This window comes from Sus scrofa, chromosome 14 (assembly GCF_000003025.6).
Source record: "Sus scrofa isolate TJ Tabasco breed Duroc chromosome 14, Sscrofa11.1, whole genome shotgun sequence".
Lineage (NCBI taxonomy): Eukaryota > Metazoa > Chordata > Mammalia > Artiodactyla > Suidae > Sus > Sus scrofa.
This window is the reverse complement of record NC_010456.5, coordinates 107899916-107924537: the sequence shown is the minus strand read 5'-3', so window position 1 is coordinate 107924537 and position 24622 is coordinate 107899916. Positions and strand designations below refer to the sequence as shown.

The 24622-nt window shown below is 47.3% G+C and overlaps 1 protein-coding gene across 2 annotated transcripts in view; it reads left to right on the top strand.

The window, feature by feature from the left end:
- TLL2 (tolloid like 2) overlaps nt 1-24622 on the top strand; it is a 148255-nt gene that overhangs the window by 36655 nt on the left and 86978 nt on the right. The window lies entirely within an intron of this gene.

Genomic DNA, 24622 nt, shown 5'->3' with positions numbered 1-24622 from the left:
GGGCTATGTGGCTGATGGTGGCTTATTATTTGGTGACCAAGGCTCATGTGTACCTGATGCTACACTGTCTCTGCTCCTGTCACCCAGCCTCCCTTCCTTTCTCTTGAGGCTTTAAAAAATGTGTTAAGAACACTTAACATGAGATGAACCATCTTAATGAAATTTAAGCGTATAATACAGTATTATAAACTATAAAGCACGAGGTGGTCCAGTAGGTCCCTAGAACATTTGTCTTGCATAACTGAAGTTTATACCCCTTTTTAAAACAACTACCATGGGTCTAATGCGCTAGTGCTGATGAGAGAAAGAGGAATAAGTTGTGACCTCTGTCTTCCAGGAGCCCTTTCCTGCCAGGCAGATGGGTTTAGACCTGGACATGCTCGTTAGCATCTCCAAAGTTCAGCTTTCCTATCTGTAAAATAAGGATGAAACCAGCACTCACTCCACAGGGGGTTGGGAGGATGGACTCTGAAAGTATGGGGCTAACCTGATGCCTGGCACATGGCATGTTCTCAGGCAATGGCAGATCCTATCACTGAGGTGCCCCCAGTCCAGGGGAGTGAGGCAGAAATGTCAATAGATAAACTGTAATTCTTCATGGCAAGTACGACAATGCATCAAGAGCAGTGGGAAGAGGGAAGAGAGAGTAGAGAAGCCAACCCAAGTGGGACCAGAAGGGCATCATCGGAAGGGGCATTCTTGCCTTGTGTCTTGAAGGATGAGTAGGAGTTCTTTGGTGAAGAATCAAGAAAAGACATTTCCTATGTGAGAATTCAGTCTGGGACATGCCCAACAATTTGGAAGTGCTGTGTTCTTGGCCATGTATTCCTTTTTGTGAATGCCCAACCTTAGGCTGTGACCTTACATGGCCTTAATATACACTCAGAGAGTAACAGGTATCTGTCTCAGCACACTGATCAACATCAAATCTAAATAATTCAGTATCCCGTGAAAAACCATCATGGAAAAGAATATGAAAAAGAATGTTTTCATATTAATAATATGTGTAACTGAATCACTTTGCTGTACAGCAGAAATTAACACAACATCGTAAATCAACTGTACTTCAAAAAATAAATTTAAAAAGAGACATTTTAGGCAGAGGAGAAGTTATGTGCAAAGGCAAGGCATAGGAGAGGGGCTGTCTTGATTTGAGGAACAGAGGAAAGGTGTGGTCACTGCAGGGTGGCTCTTTGCAGGGCTGTAGGAGAGCAATGTCCCAGGAGAAGCGGCCTGGGGTGGATGATGGAGGTGCTCTTGGCGGGGTGGGTAGGAATCTGCCTGCGATGGGAGGCCACTCCCGCAAAGCACTGTTGCCTGTTGCGCTAGGGGGCTGGGGCTCTCCCCCTGTGGGCCCTAGGGGTCCTGCCCAAGGTTTCTGAACAGGCATGTGACTTGCTCTTCGTTGACTTGGGGGAGCCTTGGTGGAGGGTAGAGTCCTCTCCCACTGTTCTCTGCAGCCCGTCAGCTGCTCTGAGGTCTCTGGCTTCCTGGATGGATGCGTGGGCAGCATCACTGTGCTGCTTGCTGGTGGTAATGGTGGGAGAGAGTTGTCAGGCAGCCCCTTCCCCTCTGCTGATGGACTCGGCGGCATCCAAGAACACCCCCGAAGCCCCCCACCCACAAGGTGTCTCACAAGGCTCCAAGATTCCACTAGAATGAATTCACCAATTCTTCATTTTAGCATTGCCTGGCATGAAAGACCCTGGGGTGGTCTGTATCCACTTGGGAAGGAAGGAGAAAAATATATTGTATTCCTGCTTCTGGGTGTGGTCCCAATTCATTCATTCATTCACTCATTTAGTCGTTGAAGACTCCACTGAGTGTTCCCTATGTGCCAGGTCTCGTGCCAAATTCCGAGTAGCTATAAACTGAGTCTTTTTCTTCTTAAGGACCCACCAGCTAGTGGAGGAGTTAGATGCAGACACCAAAGAGTGAAGAATTAGAGGTGGGGTCCCAGGAAGGACAGTGGGAGTGGGGGTAGGGCACCAAGAAGAACTGGGGCCATTGTTAGGGGATAGACAGGAAGGCTTCCAAGAGGAGGGGTCCTGGGGAGGTGGAGGGGTTTGCCAGGTTAGGGAAGAAGGAGTCAGAGGCTAAGAGGAGGGCGTTCCAGACAGATGGAGGGGTCCTTCTTGGGGTGAGAGAGGGACCCGAGAAAGGGGATGGCAGCTGAGGAAGTTACACGCTTTCTTCCTGTCCAATGGTTGGCTCCCTCTTTCTCTGCGGGGGCTGTGGGACTGTGCCCACAGTGGCTCATGGGGAGCATGAATAGCTGCAAGAACCAGACCAAGTCCTGGGCTCCAAGCTCCACACAGGATATAAGGATGAGGGGAAGGCCAGAGGGCAAAGGTTGTCAGGAGGTCAGGGGTCCCCATTGCCAGTGGCTGGGAGGAAGGAGGGGCAATCAGGCACTTTAGAGCTTCTTTTTGGTGTCTGGCTCCATGACTACTGCTTCTTCAGATTTGGAGGAGCCTCTCGAGTATGACAGGAAAAGCCTATTTGAATTTTATTTATTTTTTAATTTTTAGTTTGAGTTTTTAGGTCCACACCCGCTGCATATGGGGGTTCCCAGGCTAGGGGTCAAATTGGAGCTGTAGCTGCTGGCCTATGCCAGAGCCACAGTGATGCCAGATCCGAGCCGCGTCTGTGACCTACACCACAGCTCACAGCAACGCCAGATCCTTAACCCACTGACCAAGGCCAGGGATCAAGCCTGCGTCCTCATGGATACTAGTCAGATTTGTTTCCACTGAGCCACGATGGGAACGCCCCTATTTGAATTTTTAAATGGAATTTTAGAATCCAAATTATTTTTCACACCATTAATTGAACTCTTAGCAAAAGCAAGTACCTCGGAGTTCTCTTCATGGCTCAGCAGTAATGAACCCGACTAGTATCCATGAGGACATGGGTGCAATCCCTGCCCTCGCTCAGTGGGTTAAGGATCTGGTGTTGCCGAGAGCTGTGGTGTGGATCGCAGATGCAGCTTGGATCTGGCATTGGTATGGCTGTGGTGTAGACCAGCAGTTGCAGCTCTGATTTCAGCCCTAGCCTGGGAACATCCACATGCAGTGGCCTTAAAAAACAAACAAACAAAAAAAGACACACACACACAAAACCAAAAAACCCCCCAAAAAAGAAACCCCTCTTCATAATTCCATCACTCCAACTAGCCATCCCTTTCCTCAGCCAAATTCTTACCTGAAGGCCTAGAGAAGTTGACCTGATTGTAATCTCGGTGTGATTAAATTTTTTAACTTTCTTTTTCGCAATATTACTTCACTACTTAAAACTAGCGAGCCTCGCATATCTCAGACGTAGAGTATTGTGCTTTTACATGTGTCCGCATCACCCTAGGCACCACCCAGCCCAAGGTGTGAACATTTCCAGAACCCCGGAGACTCCCTGAGGCCCCCTCCCAGCCAGCGCCTGCCCCGAAGCAGCCACAAGTCTGACCTCTCTCTGCACAATTCATTTTACCTGCGTGAGTGCAGTTGTCCGGTGTGTGGTGTCTGTGTCTCTCCCTTCACTCAGCTTTGTCACTGTGAAACTCCCCCACGTTGCTGTGTGAAGCGCCGGTTTGTTCTGTTTTCTTGTTGCGCTGAGTTCTCCTATGTGCTTGGATTCTAGTTTATGCGTTCTTCTGTTGACTGACATTTGGGTGGTTTCTAGTTTTTGACCATGAAACTAAAGCTGCTGTTGACATTCTGGTTTGTATCCTTCGGGGGATGCGAACACTCATCTCCTTAGGGCATGGATGTGCCCAGGAGTGGAATGGCAGGGTCTTAGGGAAAGCAGAAGTTGTTAGAAGATGCAGGAGTCCTCGTCGTGGCTCAGTGGTTAACCAATCCTACTAGGAATCGTGAGGTTGCAGGTTCGATCCTTGGCCTTGCTCAGTGGGTTAAGGATCCAGCGTTGCCATGAGCTGGGTGTAGGTCTCAGATGCTGCTCGGATCCCATGTTGCTATGGCTGTGGTGTAGGTCGGTGACTACAGCTCCGATTAGACCCCTAGCCTGGGAACCTCCATGTGCCGTGCGCGTGGCCCTAAAAAAGACAAAAAAAAAAAAAAAAAGATGCAGTCAAGTTTTCCCAGGTGGTCATAAAAGTTTCACTCTGCACAGGTACAAATTGCTCTGGAAAGCAAGAGGGATGACCCTGCAGGATCCAAGGAGTCCTTTGGATCTTGGTCTCTCCAGTTGGGGCGCTCACACCCTCTAGACCTGCACAGCAGTCTCTTGATGCCCAGACACCCCGACATATGCTCAGGTTGTTCCTACCAGCCATCCTCCTGCTACCCTTGGGGACCTGCCATGGCCCAGCATGGGGACCCAGTCTTGGCAAATGTGAGTGAGAGACCCCAGAGAGAGGCTGGGCCTTGGGCCGCCACCATACTAGCTGTATGCCCAGCTGCTGGGGAGGGGCCTGCCCAGAAGGTTGCCTTGAGGATGCTGCAGCGGAGGGAAGCCTAGCAGCGCTGCCTTCACCTCCCTCATGGCGCTCCCCAAGGCCGCCACGGTCATCCTCATAGCCCAAGGACCCTAGTACCTGTTTTCGCTGTCCTTCTCCCCTGTGAGCTGAGAAAGGGCAGAGAATATATTTGACTTTGGATCCCCCCAGAGGTGGCCTGGCACTTTGTATCTTGAAGGCACTGGCCAACATGGTTACAGAGGCGAGAAGGAAGAGGGGGCCTGGGCATGAGGCCTCTGAAACCTGTACCTTCCTGGTATTTCCATCTTCCCAAGCTTGAGATATTTTTTTCCAGTGTATTTTTATGGCAGGGTGATTTTTATCCTGATTACTCTTCTCTGAGGGCCAATAGTACTTTGCATCTATCTAAAATAGATATTTTATTTTCAGAATGGGAATATTTTAAATTGTTTTTGCTGATTAAACTAATAGTGCTGGTTGTTTAAAAAAAAAAAAGAAAGAGTCCAATAGCTTACAATCGTGGAAAGCAGAGAGTGAAAATCCCCTTTTATCCGCCCCAGTGGTCCCCTGTCAAGATCTGTTTGCTGAATCCCTTCCAGCCTTACTGTGCTCAGGCCATATGCATACAGATATTTTTTTAATGTAAAAAGAATTTTTGTTAATACCCTCTTGTATCACCTGCGTCTTTAGCACCACATCATGGGTATCTTTTCATGCAGTACTTTGTGGTCTATCACATTTAATGTACAGCTCTGCCACCGTTTATCGAACCGATCTGTACAGATGGGCGTAAAGGTGGTTCCCTTCCCCTTTCTTTTCCCCCTGAAATGTTTTTTTCTGTTAGAAAGATTGCTGCTGTGAACAACATCTTGCATAGGTCTTTAAACAGTTGCTTTGATTGAAAAAAATAAAAAGGAACCACACCTTTATCCGCTTTTTGTGCTTCCAAATGTGTGAAAAGATGTATTCTTAGATATTGGTTGTCTCATTTCCAAGCTTTTGTAATTGCCACTGCTTTTTTTTTTTTTTTTTTTTTTTTTTGGTGGGGGGTGCGGTGGGAAGAGGGCTAAATGCCTGGAGGGGGATGGGCTGTCATGCAGCCCCAGAAACCTCCTTTCCCTGGTGTATCCTGTGAACTTGGAGCTGCTTTCCTGGTTGCTGAATGAAACGATGTCCCTGCCCTGGAAGGAACTTCATTGGCCTCATTTCCTAGATGTGCCCAATGTCCCCAATTCAGGCAGCAGCAGAACCAGGACTAGAACTTGGGTTTCCCATCTCCCAGGCTGTGTCCTGCATTGTCCCGTCCCCCGCCCCCGGCCCCTGCCCCGCTTCCACCGTGTTGCCACTTGAATGGAGAACAGCAGAGGTGCATTAGTCATTCCTTTGCTGGAAATGGGAACGTAGGCTGGAGTCTTTCTGGATGAGAAAGTGAACAAAGATCTGGTGCTGAGGTTGGTTTGAGAGCCCACTCAGGGTGCTATGCTGGCTGAAAGATAGCCACTGAGGGCTCTGGGACCCCCAGTCAGGAGCACCCTGGCTGCTCACTTAGGGCCCCAGGCTTGTGATGATTCGTTCCAGTCGGCCTCCCTACCCCTAGTCTCTGCTTCCCCATCCTGCTCCGGGGTCTGACCTTGCAAGCATTGTGCTGGGTTGAATAGGGTGCCCCCTACCCCCAAAAATTTATGTCTACCTGGAACCTCAGAATAGGACCTCATTTGGAAATAGAGTCTTTGCAGATCTAATTGTTAAGGCTCTTGAGATCATCTTGGACCCCAGATCCAATGACTGGAATCCTTATAAGAAGAGGAGAGGACATAGAGAGACACAGAGAAGGCACCTGAAGAGGGAGGCAGAGACTGGAGAGATGCAGCTACAAGCCAAGGAATGCCAGGGATTGCTTGGAGCTGCCACGAGCTCAGAAGAGGCGAGGAAGGATTCTTCCCTGGAGCCTGCAGAGGGAGCACGGCCCTGCCAACACCTGGACTTCAGACTTCGGGACTTCAGAACTGGGAGAATAGGTTTCTGCCGTTTGTGGAAACTTGTTATGGCAGGCCTGGGAAACTAATACAGCTCTGCTCCCTAAAGCCTTTCCATCGCTCCCTACCAGCTATCAGGAACTTTTCTTTCTGCCCCCCAAGGCCTGCCACACTTTCCCCCCAACCTACATACCCGGCTTCCTTCCCTCTCCCCATCCTGCAGCCAAACACAATGCCGTTGTGTCATTGTGTCCGTACAGACCCCGAGTGCCCTTCCTTCCGGCCTTCTGTTCCAGTTCTGCCCTCCGCTCCAAGACCCCAATCTATAGAAAAAGAGGTCAGGGTCCAGGGACACCCAGAGACTCGCCCAGGGCCCTATGGCTGGTGGGCTTCATGGCACCTCTTTACTCAGCACAGCTGCCAGCTTGGGAGGCCACCTGGGTTGGACTAACCTTATTTCGTACTTGGGACCGGGAGAGCGCTATGCCCCCCATTCCCCAGCCGTGAGAGCTGCCAGAGGAAGTGGCAGCAGCCTTTGAGATGTGTGTAGGGGCTAGGAGGCAAGAGCCCATTCTTCAGGGAGAGACAGTCCTTCTGTGTGCATTTTATTTGCAGTGAGAAGAATGGGAGTCGTGGGCAGGCATGGGCCAAGCTGTTCTGTGAATGGGGCCCTTGAATTAACATTGCAGAGTTTCCTAAAGCTGCTAATCGGATTAGCTGTGTAGTGAAGGAAGTACTTAGCGGGACACACACACTCTCGATCCTCCTGCATCCTCTCCAATGTGAAGGTGCCGAACCTGACAGCCCCATTTCCAAGTTCAGGGAAACCCCATCTCCTAACCACACAAGATGTGGAGGAAAGGCCTATAGAGTTTGATGTTTGGGATTTTTTTTTTCTCTGTGCTGTGTTGTATCACAGTTCCCAGACCAGGGATGAACCCAGACTGCAGAGGTAAAAATGCTCAGTCCTGACTACTAGATCACTAGGAAACTCCCTGTTTGGACTTTTTGTTTGTTTGTTTTCTTCCCTAAAGGGTCTAGCAAGCCATGTTGAACATTCATTCTTATCTTTGCAAACGTCTGGAAACATGGATAGGAAATCTCATCTTGCAGTTATCTCCATCCGGGTAATGGATCCGATTTCTTGCTCTCTGTAATGAAGACTCTGAAAGGGGAAATGGTTTTAATTACTTACTGGCTCTGATGGAAGCTGGTGTTTCCCGCCTTGTCTATTCTGAGCCACTGGGCTATTTAAGAAACCAAAAACAAAAAAAAAAAAAACAGAGCACAGCAGAAACAAATCAGACTAGCAACCATGAGGTTGTGGGTTTGATCCCTGACCTCGCTCAGTGGGTTAAGGATCCCGAGTTGCTGTGGCTGTGGCATAGGCCGGCGGTTACAGCTCTGATTAGACCCCTAGCCTGGGAACCTCCACATGCTGCGGGTGTGGCCCTATAAAGACAAAGGACAAAAAAATAAATAAAAACAAAAATAAAAAATAAGAAAATAAAAATCAAAAATCAAATAAACCATACTTGCCCTAAATTCTCAGCTCCTGAACTCCTGCTGTCTGTGTAGAGGGTAAGCCTAACAGTTTGGGCATTTGAGTTCAAAATAATAAAATGAGTGAGAGAGATCCAAAGACATAAGATTGGATCTCTTGCCTCCTCTCCCTGGGCCTCACCACTCAGAGGTGGATCCCACAGAGCCTTCAACCCCTTACTTCCTTTCCTATTCTCTCTGAGACTTGGAGGGGCATGTGCCAAGGGGCTAATTTTAGGCGTAAAAGGTTAATGCATACCCATGAGAGATGCACATGTACTGCATGGGTTCCTGGGTTCCACCTTCCAAAGCTGGAGGGTCTAAAAGAGACCCAGCATATCTCTGTCCCCATTATTCTCAGCTTTGAAGCCTTCGAGAGAACTTATGGGTGGGGCTGTTCGTCGACAGGCAATGGTTTTTCTGGCTCTGCTCCCGTGGAGACATTCCCCAAGCTTTGTAGACATGGCTTCCCCTTTTCATTAATTGTCTTTATTGGCGATGGGAGTCCTGCTGACTGACCACTGTCTGGGAATGACGTGGGGCTAGTGAGGGCTCCCTGTGACATCTTGTAGAAGAGACTGTGTCCTGATCTTACGGAGGAGCACCGGCTTAGACTTGCTGGGGAAGCTCATTGGGCTCAAGGCTGTCCTCTCTCACATCGTGCAATGCTGAGTACCACCTCGGTGAGATGTGGTGGCCTCTGCTGCTGGGGCCACTGGCTCAGAGAGCAAGAGAGGGACCAGGAGCTGTCAGGGAGCATCCTCACTCATCCTTTCCACTGTCTCCTCAAGAGCTTTGGAATAAGGTCCCGGGAACTTCTCTTCTCTATGTATATTGTACTTGACATTTTGTGGTTCCCAGAGAGACCCCACTGAGAGTCTGAGGAATCTTTTTAGCACTTCTCTGAGGAAAAGGTACCTTCACAATTTTGCTTGCAATTTCAAGAAGTTTACTCCAGGGATCCCAAGTTATGAAACTCTGGTCCGTGGTCCCCCTTTTCTGTCTCTTTCTTCCCTGTTGGAAGTGTTCTTCTCATCCTGGTCCTGTAGAGCTGCAGGGCAGAAAGGCACGGATGTTGGGGTCAGGCGGGCCTCTCTGGCTCTTTATGGATTAACTTCGAGAGTTCGGATGAATCCTTCCTTATTTGTGAAGTGGGATATTAACATCTCTCTTGCAGGGGGCATTGGGAAGTGTGATAGGTACAGCACTTATCCCAGAGTCTGACACGTGCTAGGTGCTCAGCAAAGAGTAGCCACATGGCTGCTGGCCACTGCCTTCTTGTCTTGACGCCCCATCTCTATGCCCCTGACTTCACACTCAGTCCTCTGCCTACACCCTCTGGGGTCTCTGGCACTGGGCCTGCACCAGTGCGATCTGATTGGATCCTTGGATTTAGGTCCCAACAGCACAGGGAGAATCTCTATCCAACCCCAACAGAAAGCTTTCCCTAGTCTTCCTGAGTCCCATCCCTGGGTCATGAAGTTGGCCAGAGATCTGAGAATCGATTAGGTGCTGGTTCTTCATCGATGTAACAACAAAAAGAATAATAACAACTACCATTTGTTGTGTGTTAATTATGTCCTTTCTTTTTTCCTTTTCGGCTGCCCCACGGCATATGGAGTTCCTGGGCCAGGGATCAGATCCGAGCAACACTAGATCCTTAACCCACTGTGCCGGGCCAGGGATCAAACCTGCACCCTAGTGCTCCAGAGACTCCAGAGATCCCATTGCACCACAGCAGGAACTCCTAATTCTGTCCTAAGTGATCTCATTTAATTTTCACACAATAGCTCTATGTCGCAAGTCCTGTTAATATCTATAGATGTGAAAGCTAATGTTCAGAAATTTGTGTGATCTGTCTTTGATCACATAACTAATTATTGGAAGAACTAAAATAGGGCTTAACTCTGAATAATATCAAAGGCTGTTTTAGCCTCCATACTCCATTGCTGCTAGAAAGAGCTGTGGGCATCACCACGTACCCCTTCTCCCTGAGCTGTGAAGACTTGGTCTCCCTACCACTGCCTTTGAGAGAGGATCAAAAAAGATGAGAACTCATTCCTCAGGCTTATGGGGCCACACCGCAACCTCCTCTCTGTTATCTCTGGTTGCCATTCAGGGTGCGCCTTGCTGCATCCACCAGACTGACAATAGCTGTGGCTTGTCTGGTCTCAGCCCTCTCTCTTTAGTTCCAGCATCAGTCTGGGCACTAGGATGGTGCCAGACAAACCAACCCCCTGTGAGTTACGGATGGGGCCACGAACCTCAAGAGGCATGATGGTCTCCTTGCTTCTCTGCTTCCCCAGGCCCATTTGCATCAGGACTGTTTGAATGCGTGATGCCCAGAGTGGGAGCCAGCGATGAAAGAAGGGCTCATGCTCAGAGGTGGTGCCCTCGGGGGCTGGGTCAGCCCAGATCACCTTGCAGGAAGTGTCTGAAAAGGGCATCCTTTGGCCACATGGTCAATGGTTTCTTTACTGAGCCCTTCGTACCTATCCCCAGCTGTGGCCCTTAGGTCTTTTCCAAGCCAGAGAGGGGATCACCAGCCTCCCTGCTCACTCCTCCAGGCCCCTCTCAGCCCTTTTCTTTGAAGACCTGTGTCCACCCCCTCCCCCAGCTAATGGCTCTGTCTCACCCCTGCCCCTCCCTTGAGAATTCGCCTGGGCTCCCATGGTCTAGAACTTGGTCTTTATGACTGCGCTTCCACTTTGGCATGCCCTACACTTCCCTTATGTCTGCCTCGCAGCTCTGCTGACCCTCTCACACCATCTGCTGGATCAGAACCCCTTTCCCCCTCTCGTCCTCCTCTCTCTCTTTCCTCCCTTCAAGGAACAGATGCTATTTGGGGACCTCTTCTGTGCTGATCACCAAGGATGCAGCAGTACCCACTCTCTCCTCTGCCCTCAAGGAGGTGGAGTTTTTTTTTTTTAATTTAATTTTTTTTTTCCTGCTGTACAGCATGGGGATCAAGTTACTCTCACATGTATACATTTTTTTCCCCACCCTTTGTTCCATTGCAACATGAGTATCTAGAAGAAGTTCTCAATGCTACTCAGCAGGATCTCCTTGTAAATCTATTCTAAGTTGTAACTGATAACCCCAAGCTCCCGATCCCTCCCACTCCCTCCCTCTCCCATCAGGCAGCCACAAGTCTATTCTCCAAGTTCATGACTTTCTTTTCTGTGGAGATGTTCATTTGTGCTGTATATTAGATTCCTGTTATAAGTGATATCATATGGTATTTGTCTTTCTCTTTCTGACTCATTTCACTCAGTATGAGAGTCTCTAGTTCCATCCATGTTGCTGCAAATGGCATTATTTCGTTTCTTTTTATGGCTGAGTAGTATTCCATTGTGTATATATACCGCATCTTCCTAATCCAGTCATCTGTCGATGGACATTTGGGTTGTTTCTATGTCTTGGCTATTGTGAATAGTGCTGCAATGAACATGCGGGTACATGTGTCTCTTTTAAGTAGAGTTTTGTCCGGATAGATGCCCAAGAGTGGGATTGCGGGGTCATATGGAAGTTCTATGTATCGATTTCTAAGGTATCTCCAAACTGTTCTCCAGGAGGTGGAGTTTTAATGATGGAGTGATTATGGTCAGACTTGGAGGAATGAGACAAGCTGTGGTGGGGGAGGACCTGGGGCCAAAAGACCCCCGCGGGGCACCACCAACCTCCCAGAGGAAGTGTGGTCCCTTGGATGGCACTCATGCCTGGAGCTAAGACCCCAGGGGACCCCAGGCAGGCCTTAGGGTTGGCATCCAGCCTGGGGCATAGGACCTGATGGGAAGCAAAGCAGGGCCACGGAAGCAGGAATGTTCATGTGAGGGCAGAGACCCAGGCAAGCAGCATCTGAGAGGCCTTAATAGAACCCACAGAAAGTTCCAGTGCTATGCTGGGGGCTCAGAAGATCAAGGCAAGGAGCCCTTGAGAACAACAAGGTAGAAACTTGGCCTGAGAGAATAAAACGGGGACAAGGGGCAGAAGTTAAGCAGAATCCCACAGATCAAAATCGGGGCCAAAGGTAATGTGCTGCTGAGACCTTCGAGTACTGAGTCCAAACTCTTTAAATCCCCCCCAGCCACAACCAGCACAGGCTTGGTGCACAGACAGCAGTCAGCAGCTGGGAGAAGAGGGCTGGGGTGCAGGAACCAGGCAAGGCCTGGCAGTTATTCCACCCGTAAAGTTTTCAGTTTAGTAAGATAAGTTGAGATGATAAAGAGGCATCTGATAAAGGCACATCTGCTCTTTGGGAAGAAAAAAAGAATGCAACATAAGGATTCTATCATCTCCTTCCCCGGGGCCTCATTCAGAGACTGACTTATACCTTGGATTGAAGCCAGAGTTCACTGCGGACTTGAAGTGTTGGGAAAAGTTAATTCACCTTTAGGTTGATTTTTATGATGACTGCGTTTGTCAGAATTTGGAGAAACTGGGCTGGGAGTCCACTTGGAATCACAACGAACAAAATGCAGAGCCAGGTGGGGGAGGGGGCACCCTTGGGCACCCATCCAGGGAGCCGTCCTCCCAGGACCCCTCATGGCCCGGAATCTGGGAGCCTGAGTCAAAATTGGGAGATTAGCTAGAAAAACCAGGATGAATGAGAATTTGGCCTCTGACATTCTAGGCAAGGTTCTTTCAGGTTCTTTCAGTCTTTTTGTGTATGTGTGTCTTTTTAAGGCCACACCTGTGGCATATGGAGGTTCCCAGGCTAGAGGTACAATCAGAGCTGTAGCCACAGGCCTACGCCACAGCCACAGCAATGCCAGATCTGAGCCTCATCTGCAACCTACACCACAGCTCACAGCAACACTGGATTCTTAACCCACTGAGCGAGGCCATGGATCGAACCCGAGTCCTCAGGGGTACCAGTCAGATTCATTTGCATTGAGCCACAACAGGAACTCCAAGGTTCTTTCAGTTTTGAGATATAGACTCCCACTCAAGATAGCTCAATACAAGAATTTATTTAAGAATATATTCTCAGAGCTCCTGTTGTGGCTCAGTGGTAACGAACCTAACTAACATCCGTGAGGACACAGGTTCGATCCCTGGCCCCGCTCAGTGGGTTAAGGATCCGGTGTTGCCATGAGCTGGTAGGTCACAGACACAGCTAGGATCTGGCATTGCTGTGGCTTGCAATTAGACCCCTAGCCTAAGAACTTCCGTATGCCGCAAATGTGGTCCAAAAAAAAAAAAAAAGACAGAAGCAGAAGAGCTGACCTTTGGGGGACTTGACTAGAAATTGGAGAGAAAAGAACAGGCTGGCTTCTAGTTTCAGGGGCCACAGAGTGTCTTATTTGTGCTTTTTCCCCTCATGCACCTGACCCATCATGGCCACCGTGCCAGAGTCTGCATCGTGATGATCCCTCTGGATGCTTATGGTTCCCACCTCTGTAGGAGTACTGGGGACGCTCTAAGAGTGGAAGACATCTCCAGGGGAAGGAGTATAAAGCGAGCTGCTCAGTGCCCCGGGAAGGTGGGAGGAAGAAACAAAGTAGTGAAGGAAGTGGGTGGCACGTCTGTGTCTGTGGCTCAAGAGAGGAATGAAGGATGGACTTTGCGGGGATGATGGAGGAGCAAAACGACCCCCAGGTGTGGAGATGTGGAGGCAGCTCCCTTTGGAGTTAACGTGGTCTCGGGGCCAAGCCTGGTGACCTCACACTGACGTTGGCCATTTATGTTATTTTCATGGGAAAATATTTTAGGAGTTCCCATCTGCCATCTTAATATGTGGAATTTGGGGACACGGCCTCCTGGGGGCTATGGATGGCTTGTCTCAGGTGAGAACCAAACCCTTGCCTCTCAGTGCTGGCCGACAGAATGATCCCTCACCTCCCCCACCTCACGCTTTGGTTCTTCTTAATCTGAGTCTGTTTTCATGGTCTGCTAATTGTGTATGTTTTTGTATTTATCGAATGGAATTCTCTGTTTTCTGTTCTTAATTTAAAGAGGGGTTGATCTCCAAGGCAGAAGGAAATGAAATAAGTCAGGGTGTGGAAGATTGTTTACATCGAAGCCACTGACACTAGATCCATCAACTGGAGGGCAGCACAAAAAAAAGGGCTTTAGGTATGGTTTAAGAGCACCCTGTGGCTGAATCCTTTTTTGAGAAAATAAAGGATGTTTTTATCCAGTAAGTTATTACCCCCTAAACTTTTTTAACAAAGCATTTTTGGTTTCCTTACACCTTTGCTCTTGTTTTTCTTGGCCTCTTTTGGATGTGTGCATTTTGGATGTCTGACCTTTGCTTCCAATGCATTACTACTCAAGCATTTTTTTTTTTTTTTTTTACTGGGCACGATAATGAAATAAATTGTTTTCAAACAAAACCTGTGCCCCAACCTTTCAGTTACCCACTGCAGGTGTGTCAGTTCACCTCGGGGGACCTCCTTACCTATAGAACAGAGAGGGTTGGACTTTAAGCTTCCTAAGGGCCGGGAATGAGGTTTCAGTTATTTTGCCAAAGATAATCAATGTGTAGAGTCTGCCCTCTGCGTGGCTGATTAGACAGTCTTGTCTTCAGCTCCCCCTTCATGGGATGCCTCGTGGACCTTTTGAACAGTCTGCTTAAATTGCATCTAAACTGAGACCCGCCAGTCAGCTCCCACAGGTGTTGGCAGCAATGTGGCTGTAGCCTCCCTTTGTCCCATCTTTGAAAACAACAATGGGCTGGAGAGAAAAGGTTGAGAAAGGTCAGATTGCCTCCCACCACCAGAGCCACATGAAGGATGGAGACACTGGGTACCGGTAACAAGGGGGCTAGACTGGGAGAGCCGGAGATGCAGCTTGAGGGATGGCAGGTGGCACTGCGGTGCAAGTTTGGGATGAAGGTTGTCCCCATCACGCTAACCTGTGGCTGAAATACAGAATGGCCCAGACAAAGTCACATTACTTCTGGGACTCTGTACACTGAGGTCTGCAGGTCATTATTTCTGTGGTTTTCAAGGAAGCCCAGAGAGAGGAGGTGATGATGGTGGTGGAGTGGCCAGTGGAATCTCATCCTGCGTTCTGGTCATCTTCTTTCTCTTTGGGGTCTTTTAATGAGACTGTTTGCCCACAAACAGAGTGAGAAAAGCCCCAGCTGGCCTTGCCGCTGAGCCTTTGAACTTTATCCAGCCCATATCTTGCTCCTGCTGCTCCTTGCTTCTGCTTCCCAGGCTCTCCATGAGCCTGCATCCCTGGATCTGGCTGCCTTCACCCGAGGAACTCCTGTCTTCCCTGACCTGGGCACCCCCTAGAGGCACGGCTTTCCCATTGACTCTGCAGCCCAGAGGTCCTAAGTGGCCAGCCCACTAGCCAAATCTGGTCTGCAGATGTGTTTTGTTTGTTTTGTAGTGCTTAAAACATTTTTTTTCATTTACTGCCAAAATTTAAAAATCAGATTTCTCATAAAAACTCAGAACTCTGGCTTCTCCGGAAAAGTTGGAAGATCTGTCTACGCTGGTCCAGCAATCCCACATGGCAGCAATCAACAGAGTTGTGCAATGACGGGTTGGACTCTGGAGGAGCAGGTGCTCTGCGGTTTACCACAGACCCCACTACTCCCTATGCGTCTTTCACACTGACCTCTTTCACACAGATTATTGCCTGCCTGGGGCCCCAATGCTAGGCATTGGTGGGTGCATATTGCACCAGTGGGTAAGGGACAACATCCTTGGGCCCTAATGCAGGCCCCACGACCTTGCCCAGAACTGCTTCTCTCTTCTCCATCAAGGGAGGAAGGTCCTAAGCTTCAACGACTGCCTGGTAGTCTGGAAGATCCTTCTCTTGGATCCTCTTTAATTCTTTTCTTTGTGCTTTCCATCTCTGCCCCTTTTGCAACACAGCATGGCCTATCCCAGACTCTGGGTGACACTGAGCAGGAAATGCAAAACAGGCCAACAAGACAGTGTCTGGCAGCAGGCGGATTAATGGCCCAGCACATGCGTTGGCTGTAGAACAGGTTCTTTCTGCTCCAGTGACTCAGTGGGATGGGACCATGAATAGGTATTAACCTCTCTGAAACAAAGAGGTCATTCCACTCACTGATACATAACGCCATCACCCAGAGAAATGCTAGTCACCTTGACCTCTGTTTGCCTATTTCTTCTCTTAAAGGTGATGTCACTGCTCTGCACTCCTCTTTAAACTGAGCTGAATTCTGTCCCAAAAGTTCAAAGACAGAACGCGGAACTCTGTAGTTCTCTTCTTGCTTCTCTCCTCCAGTTCCCTGCAGTGGGCTTGGGCTGGTCTTCCTTTCTTTGGTTCCTAAGTTCCTTGCTACTCTTTCTGTGACCTGATGAATGGGATTTGCCCTTTGAGACACCTGTAAATCTTTATGGGTCATTTGATCATCTGTGAAAAGTCCTTGTGATAAAATCCTTCTAAGATATTCTATGAGCACAAATATGTATCTCTTCTGAAGAATATTTTACCAGGCAGTGAGAAAGTCTCAGCCCCCTTGGGTGTAAGTAACCCTTCATTGTCTGGGGTTTTACCTTCCTTCTCTGCTCCTGTCAAACGCCAAGGGACAGAGCAATGAGGCAAGGAGCAAGGGCAGGGGATTAGACCCTCCCAGTTCTGTGACATACCAGCTGGTGACCACAGATCAAGTGCTTTAATCTCCTTGAGCCTCAGTTTCCTCATCTGTAAAATGGGGGCAACTAATAATACCTTCCGTCACACGGGGCAGTGAGAATACATGCAACTGAGATCATATATGCGAGCAGTAGTCACATCTATTCAGTCCAATTCAAATGGACATATTTGTTAAGCATCTGCCATGAAACCACACATTGGAAATAGACAGGATGTTGTCTCTGTCCTCAAGGAGTTAAGTCTCTTGTAGGGACAACAGACTTGGTCCACAAATAATTGCACTCCGGGCATGGAATGATCAGAGCCAGGAGCTCCTTGAGCAGAGGGACTATGTCTGATCTGTTTTTCTATCGCTGGCACCTGGCGCAGTGCCTGGCACAGAGAGGTGCCCTATAGAAGGGTGCTGAATGAGGGAATGAATGAGCGGATGAATGAGTAAAGGGCCATAGGGGCTGTAAGTGAAGCACAGAGGCAGGGGGATGGCTTCAGGGAAGAGGCTGAGCTGGTCCTGGAAGGATTTTGTGTGTGTGTGTGTGTGTGTGTGTGAAATCATATATCTGGGGGGCTTTTTAATTTTATTGGAGTGAAGTTGACTTACAATATTGTATTAGTTTCAGGTGTACAGCAAAATGAATCAGTGATATACATATATATATATATCCATCCTTTTTTCCCCCATATAGGTTATTACAAGCTATTAAGTAGATTTTCCTGGGCTATACAGTCGGTTCTGTTAATCCTCTATTTTATACATTAGTGTGTATGTGTTATTCCCACCCTCCCAATTCTCCCCCCGCCCCAAGGGTTTCACCTATGGTAACTGTAAGATTGGTTTTGAAATCTGCCAGCTTGTTTCTATTTTATAAATAAGTTCTTTTGTCTCATGTTTTATTAGATTCCATGTATAAGTGATATCATAGCAATTTGTCTTTCTTTGTCTGACTTACTTCACTCAGTATGATAATCTCTAGGTCCATCCATGTTGCTGCATATGGCATTATTTCATTATAAATTTGTGTTTTTTAAGCCGGTAAGTTTGAGATCATTTGTTACAGCAGCAACAGGAAACTAATACGTGCCTTCCCATCACCAGGAAGTAAGTGCTTCTGGTAGCTCCGCAAATCATTGCTGCCCTCAGGGGAACTTGCCCAGCTTTTTAAAAATGTTTAAGTTATTTTTATTGTAGTTGATTTGCAATGTTTTGCCAATTTCTGCTATACAGCAGCATGACCCGGTTATACGTGTATATACGTTTCCTGGAAGGATTTTGATTTGGGCTGCTGTGAGGAGGGCATTGCAGGAGGAAGGCAGAGCCTGAACAGAGTCATGGAGGTGTGAGCTTGGCAGTGAGAACTGAGCCATTCAGACTGGTTGGCAGGCCCGTGAGAGGGTGAGATGGGAGGGAGAGAAGAGAAGCTGGAAAGGTGTGTTGGGATCAGACTCCAGAGGACTTGGGCTGAGGACTTGGACTCCCCTCCATGGGCCCTCCTCCCCCGCCTCAGTGACCCCAAGGCCCTTGCCCACCCCTTCTTCCCTTCCCTCAAACTCAGCCAAGCCCCTTCCTGGAAGGGCCCTGAAAGCCCAGATGGCTTCCTCTTTCTCTCGGACTGGACTGCAGGTTGCATGAATGATCATGTATCTGTGCCCTCCCAGGGCCCAGTCCTGGGAGAGGCACATTTTAGATACTGACCAGATTTGCTGAATAAATGACTCTTCACAAAATGAAAATTCCACATCCACCCAACTCAGCATCATTGCTACCATTAATCTCTTTATTTTACCACTTTGACTGTTGGGAAAAGGTACCTTAATTTTGCTTCTATTTTCATTTCTCAGGGGGAAACTTCTTTATATAATTACGTACTAATTAGACTTTCATTCTACAACATGTTCACCGATTTCCTTTATCCAGTGTCTGTCAGATACAAAGTTTCTCTCATTGATTTGCATTAGCTGCTGAATGTAATATGGACAGTAACCATTTGTTCTCTTCAAGGCAGGTATTTTCCCTTATATGGGTGATTTGTTTTCATTTTAGGGGGGTTTGTTTTTCCGACATACAAATGCTTTAAAGTTTTTGAAGTTAAATATATCAAGTCAAATTTTCTTTTCCTCATACTTCTAAATGTGTCAAATTATTCCTACAACAGCTTTGGGAAGTAACATATTTAAAAAACTTTTTTTTGTGGTTTGTTTGTTTATATGTATACTTTCAGTCCACTTGGATTTTCGGGGCATATCCCTCCCCTAACTTCTGAATAATAATCTCAACCCCATCTAATTCATGTTCTTTCCGCATCTCTCCTTTATCACATAGTGAGTGTTTTTATATGTAGTATTAGCATTTATGGTCCATTCATCTGTGTCTTTTCATGTTAATTTCTTTTTATGTTTTACTATTTGGTGATAATCCCTCCTCATGGCCCTTGCTTTTCATTTTAGATTTTTTTTTTTTTTTTTTTTTTTGACCCCACCTGTGGCATGTGGAAGTTCCTGGGCCAGGGTTTGAACCTGAGCCACAGCAGTGACAACTCTGGATCCTTAACCACTAGGCCACTGGGAGATGCTAGAAAATTCTCAAAGAGTCTCACTTGTTTATTCTCCTACGTGAATTTGTGGATCACTTCTCCATGAAAATCTATGGGGATCCCAACAAAATCCTCCTGAATTTGGATCACGAATTGCATTAAACTCACAACTTCATTTGGAGAAATTGACACATTTGTAGTATTTGCTCAGTTCATCCAGGAACACAGAATGTCTTGTCTTTAGTTACTACTGTTTTTATAAACTGCAATAAAAATGTATAATTCTCCTCTTGCAGTTATCTACACTTCCCGTTAGAAGTATTTTTTTTTTTTTCCTTTTTAGGGCATATGCAGGTTCCCAGGCTAGGGGTCTAACCGGAGCTACAGCTGCCTGCCTCCACCACAGCTACAGCCACGTGGGATCCAAGCCGTGTCTGTGACCTACACCACAGCTCATGGCAACGCCCGATCCTTAACCCACTGAGCGAGGCCAGGGATCGAACCTGCAACCTCATGGTTCCTAGTTGGATCTGTTTCCACTGCGCCACGACGGGAACTCCATTCCCATTAAAAATTATCCCGAGTCTCTTATGTTGGCTCTTCTGAATGGGCCCTCTGAAATTTTCTCTTTTTTGGCATATGTCAGCTTGAAGGATGGACCAGAGGGTCCCTTTACCACGTCTCAGAGCTAAGTAAGGCGGCCCCTCCATTTCCCTTCTCATATCTAGCTGGGTACCGAGTTACATTCATCCCATCACCTAAGTAGCTCTCTTCAGCACCCTTCTCTCCATCCCCACAGGATGTCATTCTCTGGGATGCCATCGCTTCTTGCCTGGGGACAAGCATTGATGCCTGTTGTAGCCTCCCATCCTGCAGCCTCCCTTTCCCAGGCCCCTCCCACCAGTGACTGCCTCCTGTATGTTGGAGTACTGTCCCGGCCCTGGGGACACATCCATGAAGAAGATGGAGCTGGCTTTTCAGAGAGTGTCAGGGAGGCAGGCAATAAACATGTAAGCAAATAAATGAGATCATTGCTGGTAATGCTCGGTGATGCCCAAAGGAAATAAATGTGCTAATAGTAATAATAGCTAACTCAACCAGTGCTGATGAGGGCCAGGCATTTGTCTCTGGCTTGAATGTATCATCTCTCTTAATCTTCCTAACAACCCTGAGGTGAATACACTCATCCTCATTTTATGGATGAGGAAAATGAAACATAAAGAGGTTAAGTGACTTAAGATCACACAGCTAGTAAGTGTCCAAGAAAAAGGTTAACCTTGGACGGCCTGACTCCAGAGCTGACACTCTAGGTCCATCCTGAAAACCACTTGACTTGCTAGAATGTTAGGTATCTGGAGATCAGGCAGGGGGTAGGCTGGTCCATTCATGGTCCCTGCCAAAGGTCACCTGGTATAGTCATTCCTTGTGACTCTGGGCTTGGTTGTGTGACTTGCTTTGGCCAGTAGGATGTTAGAAAGTGTGACAGAAGCAGAAGCTAAAAAGCACGTGCATCGTAGGGCGCATCCTTTTGGATGCTGCCTCCACAAAAGCATCTCAGCCATCCCCCAGCCATTTCAATTCATCTCTGCTCAGGCCCCAGAGCAGAGACAAACCAGCCCTGTTTGTTCCTTGCTCCAACTGCTGGCCCTCAGAATGAGAAGCAAGCGTAAAATGGTGGTGATTTTAAGCCACTCTGTTTAGAGAGAGAGATAGTTTCTTTTTTCCTTTTTTTTTTTTTTTTTTTTTGGTATTTTTAGGGCCGCACCCACAGCATATGGAGGGTCAGGCTAGGGGTTGAATCTGAGCTGTAGCCGCTGGCCTATGCCACAGCCACAACAACATCAGACCCGAGCCACATCTGCACCCTACACCACAGCTCCTGGCACTGCCGGATCCTTAACCCACTTGAGCAAGGCCATGTCCTCATGGATGCTAGTCGGGTTCGTTAACCACTGAGCCATGATGGGAACTCCTAGAGGAATAGTTTCTTATGCAGCAGTAAATGATGGAAACAGCCAAGGTGCCAAGGCCAGGCTGGGTATGAAAGATGAGGGCCAGGTGTTCGAGAATACCTAGGGTCTGGGGCTCAGGAGCACTGGCGATGTGAAGCCAGGTGAGCAACAAGAACTCCAAGAGATCTCAGCAGAAGGTGCCGTGTAGCTCCACCAACAATCAGGGACTAGGGAAAAATGCAGATCAGACCCTTGGGGTGGGTGGAAGGTCCAAAACCAAGCAGGACAGACATCTGGCTGGAAGCTTTGGGAAGAGAGAGCTCAAATTTGCATGATTAAGAAGCCTCCCTTGAGCTTCTGCCTGGGGTAGAAGCAAATTCCTAGGCCTCATCAGCCAGGGCTAGGACACAGGTGGGAGCCCATTAACTGACTGGGGATGGGGTCTCCCAAGAGCCCACCCAACAGTGTCTGAGAGAAGGCTCCGACAGGCCCTTTCACGTGCTCACCAGTGAGCTGTCCTCTCTTCCTGTCTTGCCAAGGTGTGGCCTCATTATTTTTTCTTTCCATGGTCAGAGCAGGAAAAAAAAAAAAAAAAAGGTTGGACCACAACCTTTCCATCTGCATAAACAACGAATGTTTCTTTCCCATCGGAAGAGGGTTTCCCCAGCAACTGCGTGTGTGTGTGTGTGTGTGTGTGTGTGTGTGTGTGTGTGTGTACACGTGTGTGCAGACATGCACTACCAAGTGCAGAGCCCATGTTCTTAGGCAAAGTGTACGCTGGAATCTAGTTCTTCTTTCTGAAAATCCTTTTACTTCCTAATTACAAAAAGTAACATGTTGAAGAAGATTTAGAAATTACAAAAAGCACATGAAAAAATTCCCCCAAAAATCACCAATGGGAGATCATCTGCATGGATATTGCGGGTATTTCCTTCCAGTATTTTTTCCATGTTTTTTTGTTTATGCCTTTTAAAAAGTAAAAGATGAAATCACGCTGGATCCTATTAGAATCATATTGGGTACCACTTCCTAACCTGTTTTTTGATTTATAATATGGACATTTTTCCCATCTCGCAAAGTTTTTTCTAAAACAGTTTCAAAGGTTATATAAAGTTCCATTATATCATAATTCATTTTACCACCCCCCCTGTTGGGGGTATGGCTGTTGCACTCTGTCTTTATGAAAAAAGTGTTGGGATGAACATCCTTTGTTTTTATTGTCAGTCAGTTCCTTCGTACTGGTATCTGGAAGTCCTATTATTGGGTCAAAGTCATATTATTGCTTGTTTTAAAAGACTTGGTACCTCCTACTAAATTCCCTCATAAAATGTTACCAATTTACATTCCTCCTACAACAGCAGTCTGCAAGAATTCCTGTTTTATTATACACTTGCCAATATTAAATCACTTCATTAACAAAACCTGGCAATGATCTTTTATCTCATTTTCCCTTTCCCTTCTGTAGCCTTTGCAATTTGGCATAGATAGAAAAGGCACTTGGCACTGAATTGCTTAGCATGGCACATTGATTACCGTAGTGGTGGCCTGGTTCATTCCTGTATCAACCTGTTCAAGGGGCTTTGCTTTTTTTTTTTCCCTAATGAATAATTAAAAGCTCTACTGAGCAGGTGTGCCTTGCCAGTAGTTTTCTGACAGAGGCGTGCAGATGTTTTATACGTTGGCCTTGCCTGGGATGCTTGCTCAGACCACACCTGTGCAGGTAGAGGGTAAAGGACAGGGGTTTCAAGCACAGATTCTGGAGTCAGAAGGGCCGGCCTTGAAAGGCAGAATCAGTCACTTACACCTGGGTGACCTTGGACATCTTATCTATGAACCTCGGTTGTCTGCAAAAGAGGAACGATATTACTGACCCACAGGACTGCTGTGCTTATTATGCATGACCAAAGAGCATGGTAAATTGACTGCTTAAGACACAGTTGTGAGGGTTAGGCTCAAAGTTCCTGCTGGAACCGGCCCCGCATCCCTCAGGCGTCAGCCTTAATTCCAGCTCCATCAGAGTCTTATTTTCCTCCCTCTGGACTCTTTTACTTGCTGGTGTTTTTTTTTTTTCTTCCTGCTAGAATATTCTCCCCAGATAGATGTCCCCCTCTCATCACTCAGGTCTCAGCTCAAAGATCATCGACTCAGACCTTCCCTGGGCTCCCAACCCCCATTGCTCTTTCATAAAACCCTATTTTAATTTCGCCAAGGTACTTAATCCCTCCCTGGAATGATCACATTGATGATTTTCTTCCCTCTGCTAGAACCAGGAAGGTACCTTGAAGATCGGCCCTTGCTTGTCTCTGCCTTAGAGAACCCAGCACAGCATTGCTCAAAGCAAATACTCAGCCGGTATTTATTGAATGAATGGACTGCCAGTGAAGTGATGTTTAGGACCTTGTGCTAGAGATTATTTTTAAATTTTCCTTAGAGTAAAACAAAGCACTTTTATGCTAGATTTACCTCTGATGAGTCAAAGCTATAAATACAGGTATTAAAAAGTCAGTAAAGGTGAGAGCTAAGGTTGTCCTGGCAGAGTTACTTCAGCATGTGATGCATCTTAGAGGCTTTTTCTTTTTTTTCTTTGTCTATTTGTCTTTTCTAGGGCCGCACCCGGGGCACATGGAGGTTCCCAGGTTAGGGGTCTACCCCCAGCGGTAGCTGCCGGCCTACACCACAGCCACAGCAATGCTGGATCCGAGCCACGTCTGCAACCTACACCAGAGCTCACGGCAATGCCAGATCCTGAGCAAGGCCAGGGATCAAACCCGCAACCTCGTGGTTCCTAGTCGGATTCGTTAACCACTGAACCATGACAGGAACTCCATCTTAGAGGCTTTGACACTAGATTTAGAAAATTTCAACCTCTCCACCCAAATGGCTCCGTGTCCCCAGTGATATCTTAGCTACTCTAAGCCTCAGTTACCGTGCGTGTAAAATAGGAATAATACCCATCTTAGAGGGTTGGTCTGAGGGGTGATTATGAGATGGCATATATAAGTACCTGCAGATAATCAGCATTTTAAAAATGGTGGTTATTTTTGCGTTTAAGAAAACCAAAAACCAAGTAATGTTAGGCTCTAAGAATGAGACAGAAGGAAAAACTAATCTAAGGTTTTTGTTTATTAATTACCATATTCATGAGTATTAATTCATAGTCACTATGAATGAACATATATTCAAATGGACAATATTGCTCTATGGCTTCCTCCTCGCAGTCTTTGGAAAAGCCCATCCCTTTCTGCCGGGATGTCTTTGGATGGATATAGTTAATATTTCATTCATTATGGTGGAGGGGCGTTGTGTGTACATCAGTGCCTCATATGATGCATACAATTAAGCCACTTTTTGTTGGGAGCGGAAGAAAATTGGGCTTTCCCAAAGAAAAGCAGCTTGCTCCCAAAGTTGCTAACAGATTGCTTCTTAATTGAACTTGGGAGGTGAATTATATGGTGAATTAGAAAAAAGAACAACTCTGAATTTAGTGAATTGTTCCATAAAGGAAACTGCGGGATTGAATTGCAAATGCTGGACAGAAACCTTTCAGCCTGGCCCCAGGCATCACGGGCTGCTGACCTCTGCTGTGTTTCAGTGAGAGCGTGAACA